Here is a 7,224-nt window from a genome sequence, read left to right as displayed (position 1 = left end):
CCTAGGTAGGCTAAACCATAGGCAGGCAGGGATTAGGTCACTTAGGGTTGATTAGTGTAGGTCCCTCCCATGTCCCAGGTTGTAGGTGGTTAGGGTTCTATGTGGTTTAGACTTTTTTTTTTGTTTGTTTGTTTTTTTTTTTTTTTTTAATTGCAACTGGGCATCTGCGTCAGCCTTTACTCGAGCCCCATTATTTCTCCTGCATACCATACACCACTTGTTCACCCACCCAACCATCCCTACATCCACCCCGGCCCACACCACCCACATTATTCCCACTCCAAATCACCCACCCTATATCAACCCCACCCTACCTACCTTATCCCCACCCCACCCTACCCTACCCTACCCTACCTACCTTATCCCCACCCCACCCTACCCTACCCTACCCTACCTACCCTATCCCCACCCCACCCATCTTATCCTCACCCCACTGACCCCATTACATGTATTAATGTCATAGCTAAATCGTTGAAAAAGTATAGTTTGTGCATGTCATTCATAAGGAAGAACACGTCGTGGACCACTGTTTACAATCGCCTGGCCGGCAGTATCGTTGCCAGTCCAGCATATTGTCAAATTTTTCAAGACAATGCCAACTTGCAGTCAACCGAAGTGTACAGGGACTACAAAAAAATTTCTCTAAATGTTGAGCTGAACTGCGAACGAGTTAGGCATAGTATGAGGGCCAGCAGTGACCTCCGGGATTAGATTTATAATAAGAATGCCGGAAGAGGTATTTCATTAGTACCTGTGGATAAACGGATGTAATCTGTATATCGCTGGTTACATACATATATATATATATATAATTTTATTGTAGAGATAGAGTAATGAATGTAGTTGTGGTTAGTTTATATCTTTTGTTAGGTGTGAATAAATTTGTCTTCTACGCTACTTTTCAGCTTGTACTAAAGGTTTACTTAAGTATATAGCCTTTTAAATTCCGTTCACATCAACCAGGATATGCTTTAATTCATTATTCATACTGTTATTTTCAATAATCGTATATAGTTTATTTTGGAACATAGGATAACTGCAATAGGCCGGTTGGCCCATGTTAGGCAGTTCCTAGAAGTGGAACATAACTAAGAAGGCGGCTCTCCCCTGCCCTCCAAACCCTGCAGCTGAAGTCGGCAGAAAAGTTTGAAGGAACACTGCACACTTAAGAAAAACTGGCATGGGCATTTAATAGGAAAGTGAAAAGACAAAACTAGTATCATAGTATAATCTGAAAAGGAAGAAAATATTTATCTTTTTATAAATATCTCCCCTTATTCGTTAAATGTTTATCTAGCCTACGCTTTAAACTCGTTGGAAGGGGCAGCAACTATGCACTTTACTCCATACATGTACAGTCTCCCCAAGAAGTGATGGCAGTTTCAGAATGGTTCGATCTCTCTGCACTCCCATACGTTCAATGAAAACTTGGTGAATGATAAAAATTGTGCCTTCATCACGTCATATCAAATAAAACAATCATAATACTAACAATTATGTAGAATAACATGAGTCAGTGCTATATTAGAAGTTTACACTCGGATAAGTTTCCCGATTTCAACGAATGTGTATGACTTCGCACGCAGCACGTAGTATAAGTCGGTATTCCTGATGTATTTGCTTCCCAGGATTAAAAAAACAAATGCGTTAATTTCGAAGACCAATTAAGGGAAAATCTTGACTGCAATACACTACCGTATTTTCAAATGTTACGGTGATAGAGCAACAGTAAGGATGCCACAACAATGAAATTGTTCGTAGTCTATCTATCTATTGCCAGACTCCATAATCCCATAAGGAGTGGCCATTTGACAGTAATTGTTTTACGGGAAGGGGCACCAACCCTCCACCAACCCACTTGCTGACACGTAGGGAACAAGTTTGGTTTGGTTATACGATTATCACCCAGCGCTGTAAATAGTTTCTTAGCTTACAAGAAACCATATGGCTTGTCACTCAATGTAAAGCCACTTGTAAAGGAAAGAAAAGCAATAAGTGACAGGAAAGATGGGAGAAATAGGAAGAGAAGAGTGTAGACATAGAAAAAGAATGATAGAGGTGATGGAAGTAGGCAGCACTACATTGAGTGGATGATGGTGAGACATAGGAACCTGGGAGGGAAAACGGAAAAAGAATGATACAGGCGTAGGAAGAACAAGGCAACACTACATAGTGAATGGTGGTCGCCGCCGTCTAAAAGTTTATGACTTCATGTTCATTTTTTTTTTTTTTTCTGGCTGCGAGTGGGTAGTGATGGAATTCAGCTATTTAAGTTTATTAATTTATGTATTTAAATGATTGAGTTATCATATTTCGTTCTTTCATTTGCTTTGTTATGCTACGAGTAGTGGAGGAATTCAGTTACTTTTGTCTGACTACGCTAAAAGGAACCAAATGCCATTAGCTCATTCGCAAATCTTTATTTAACGGTTTGATTCGAAACTTCATAGTTCTTTGATTTTTTTTTTTTTTTTTTTTTTTTTTTTAAATACAATAGTGGGAGAATTGTCAGTTTTCATTTACTTGTTTATTTAACGGCTTGCTTGAATCTTGACTTCATATTTAGCGGCTTTATTTCCTAAGCTTGACATTTAATGAAATTGCCTTAAATGTGTTCTTTTACGATAATGACATTTAAGTCCATGATTTAACGAAATGGCAGGGGACAGAGCGACATGGAGGCGATTTCTTTGTGGCTACCCCTTAAGGGATAAAGGGGTCTGGCAATAGACAGATACATAAATATTTAGTAATCCCCTCCCTTTCTGTTAAATAAGCTACTCCAGTGAAATTACGTTAAATGACGAGTTGAATGATAGTGTTTAACTGTTCGGTGACTTCAGAGCTACTATGTCTTTCTGTATCCAGATGCCATTATCCCATATGGGGTGGCAGTTTGTCTTGAGTCCATCTTACGGGGAGGAGCTCAAACCCTTCACCAACCCACTTGTTGACACGTACCGTAGTTAACACATAGACTTGTTATATGGTTACCACCCAGCGTTGTAATTCGTTTCCTGGCGTACAGGAAACCGTCAAGCTTGCCACTTGAAGTAAAGACAACTGAAAAGCTTTTGAAAGAAGGGTTATAAAGTGACATGGAAGATAAGAGAAATAGGAAGAGACGTGTAGACGTAGAAAAATAATAAGGTGAAAGGGGTAGGCAGCACTACATGAAGTGGATGATGGTGAGACATAGGAACCTGGGAGGGAAAACTGATAATGAATGATAAAGGCAAAGGAAGAACTAGGCAGCACAATATCGAGTGAGTGAATGATTGTCGCCGCCACCTATCACAAGTGATTATAGACTTCGTATTTACTTGATTTCCTATTTTTTTTTTTTTTTTTCGGCTGCGAGTGGGTAGTGATGGAAATCAGTTATTTGTCTTTATCTATATATTTTTAAAGTAAACAATTTTTTCATATCGTTTGATTTGGATTTTCATCTCTGCTACGAGTGGTCGAGGAACTGTTACTTTTATTTAATGCAAGAAAGAAGGAACCGAAGGCCAGGAGCTCATTTGCTTTTCTTTGTTTATTGAACGTTTTAATTGGCAAATTCATGTCTAGTTATTTTCTTTTCTTTTGCACAAGTAGTCGTAATTTTATTTTTTCATTTATATACATGTTTTTTAAATGGTATGCTTGAATCGTAACTTCATATTTAGCGCCTTGATTTCCTACGCTTTTCTTTTATTGAATTTGCGTTAAATGTTATATTTTACTATTATGACAACTTTTGGGTCCTTGATTTCGCGAAATGGCTGGGGACAGGGAGACATGGAGGGGATTTGTTTGTGGCTACCCCTTACTGGATAGTGGTCTGGCAGTAGACAGATACATATACTGATAGATTTAGTAAGGCCCTCCCTTTCTGTTAAATAAGATAATCCAGTGAAATTACTTGACTTTAAACGAGTTGGTGCTGAATGAGTTTTTTAATTGTTTGGTGACTAAAAACAGTTACTGTCTGTCAATAGGCATATGCTATGATCCCATGTAGGTAGCCGTTAGTCTTTGAGTGGGTCGTTTTACGGGGAGGGGCTCTAACCCTCTAACCCACTTGTTGACACGTAGTTGACACATACAGATTGGTTATATGGGTACCACTCAGCGTTGTAATTAGTTTCCTGGCGTACAGGAAACAGTCAAGCTTGCCACTTATTGTAGACACTTGAAAAGGAAAGAATGGTAAAAAAGTGACAGTAAAGATGGGATAAATAAAAGGTAGACTTAAACAAATGGTGATAGTAGCTAGCATTACATTGAGTGGATGGTGAAAAGTAGGAACCGGAAAGGGAATACAGAAAAAGAATGATACAGACAAAGGAAGAACTAGGCAGCACTAGATCGAGTGAGTGATTGTCGTCGCCACCTACCACAAGTGATTATTTACTTCATATTTAGATTACCTTATTTTTCGGATGCGACTGGGTAGTCCTTGAATTAATTTATTTGCGTTTATTTATTAATTTGGGTAACACTGAGTTTTCATGTTTGATTTTGTCTGCTGCGATTAGTGGAGAAGTTTTCAGTTTTTTTTTTTTTTTTTAACCAAAGGACAGGAGCCCATTTGCGTTTATGAACGGTTTAATTGGCGACTTCGTATCTATTTTTTTTTTTTTCCGATTCCACTAGTGAGAAGTGGCGGAAGTGTAAGTGGAGTTTATTTATTTTATTTAACAATTACTTCTTAAATTTATATTTAACGCCTTGATTTCCTACGGTTTTCTTTTAGTGAAATTATTAAATTAGTTATATTACGATTAGGACTAACACTTGGGTCCTTGACTTAGCGAAATGGTAGGGGACAGGGTGACATGGAGGAGATTTGTTTGTGGCTTCCCCTTAGGAGAATAAAGGTATATAGATTCATTAAGCCCCTCCCTTGCTTTCTTTTCAATAAGCTAATCGAGGGAAATTAGTTGGAGTTAAATGAGTTGGTGTTGAATGATAGTGTTAACAGTTTGGTGACTTCACACTGAGCTACTGTCTGTGGCCAGATGCCATTAACCCCTTTAAGGGTGGCAGTTAGTCTTTGAGTTAATCTTTTAACGGGGAGGGGCTCTAACCCTACCCCAAACCAGTTATGTAGGGAACATGTGTGGATTGGTTATATGGTTACCACCCAGCGTTTGAAATCGTTTTCTGGCTTATAGGAAACCATCAGGCTTGTCACTGAATGTAAAGTCACCTGAAAAGGAAAGAAGGGTAATGAAGTGAAAGGAAAGATGGGAGAAATAGGAAGTGACCAGAGTAGAGGTAGAAAAAGATAGTGGTGAAAGCAGGCAGCAATACCCTAAGTGGATGGTGGTGTGAAATAGGAACATGGGAGGAAATAAGGAAAGTGATACAGGCGAAGGAAGAAATGGGCAGCACTGCATCCAATGAGTGAATGATGGTCGCCACCACCTACCACAAGTGAATAACTTTAGATATAGTTCTTTGATATCTATTTTTATTTTATTTTTAATCATCGGCTGCGAGTGGGTAGTGATAGAAATCGGTTATTTGTTTATTTAATTTAAAAGATTGCTTGAGTTCATATTTCGTTCTTTGATTTGCCCCCCCCCCTTTTTTTATAGTAATATCGGTTTTGTCTTTTTACAAAACGAAACCAAAGCCTAGGAGCCCATTTGCGTCTCATGTACCGGTTTTATTGGTGACTTCATATCTAGTTCCTTGACTTAGTGAGTATTGGCTAAATTGCCAGTTATTTTCATATTTCCTTGTTTATATAACGGTTTGCTTGATTTTTACTTAAGTAATAGCACATTGATTTTCAAAGCTTTTCATTTATTGAAATTTCGTTAAATGTTTTATTTTACGGTTATGAAAGAACGTGTGTGTCCTTTATTTTAGCGAAATTGCAAGGGACAGGGCGACATGAAGGATTTGTTTGTGACTACCCCTTAAGGGATAAAGGGGTCTGGCAATAGTTGCAGATTATATGGTTGGTGTTTGTCTTTGAGCTCAACAATTAAGTTTTTGTGTGTACTCCCGTGTCTATATTTATGTCTGCATTTGTCCACATGTTTCTATGTATTTGTCTTTGTGTGTGTCTGTCTGTCTGTATGGTCTCTTTCTCTCGGTTGAAATTGGTGTTCGATGAGTTGCGTGGTTATACAAACGTCCCATCTTAGAATGAAGTTGGTTATCAGAGAAATAGACACTGTTTTTCCAGGATGATGTAAGATTCAAGACCTTTTCCCTCGGCTTCCAACTCCTCCCTGGGTGCTATGGCTGTGCTTCAGACTGTACAGTATATGGTGGGTGCAAAACTTACCATTTGTTAATACAGTAATCTTAGGCTTAGGCAGGGGGCGGGGGGTCAAGGGAACAATGCCCATTTCTGTAAAGTTAACGAGAAGGTATTTGACTTGGCCATGGAAACATAAAGGTTTTTCTAATGTCATGCATCCCTGAGTTGATGATTAGGAAAGTGGTGGTGACGATGATGGTTGAGGATTATAATTTGTAGTACTAATCTAGTTTGTTGGAATAATTTGTAGTACTAATCTAGTTTGTTTGAATATAATTTGTAGTACTAATCTAGTTCGTTTCCCTACAAGATCCAACAACCAATAGAGGACCGCAGTTGTTTATAGAGGAATTAACACTGTCGTTCATACCCAAAGGACTGCCATTACCTGCTTGCCTTGCTTGAGTCTCTTACTCCACCACCACCACCACCACCATAACCACTACCATCACAACCACCATAACCACTGCCATCATCACCACCACCACCACGACAAATGTTGTACTTGAAACTTCATATGTGAAGCTATAAATTTTTTGTTTAAAATAATTGTAGTGGCTGAGCTTGTGGTTTTTTACATGAATTTTGGCAATAATTGTTTTGATTGTATTACTGATGTTTATTATTGAATATTTTCCTATGATGGTAGGTGTTAAGAACATAAATAGCATAATATATTAAGAACAGCGTTATGGCAAAATCTCCGTGAAGTACTATGGAAAGGATGTAGACCCATATCATTGTCAGGCTGTCCTACATAATAGCGAAGAATATATGGCAAAGTAAAATGGATTTATTGAAGAAATACTGTTTATCTTGTTAACGTCTTGACTCCCTACAGGAATGAACCAGTCGAGAGGATCCAGTGGCCGTTTGATGCCTAAGGAGGATTGCCTGAATCTGCTTGCCTACCTTTTTACATAGCACCAGCATCACCACGACCAGAAATACTTTGTCAG

This window comes from Coenobita brevimanus, chromosome 95, assembly GCF_032717465.1.
Source record: "Coenobita brevimanus isolate Jiangsu-jjx chromosome 95, ASM3271746v2, whole genome shotgun sequence".
NCBI classification, from domain to species: Eukaryota; Metazoa; Arthropoda; class Malacostraca; order Decapoda; family Coenobitidae; genus Coenobita; species Coenobita brevimanus.
Note: the sequence above shows the minus strand (reverse complement) of the source record.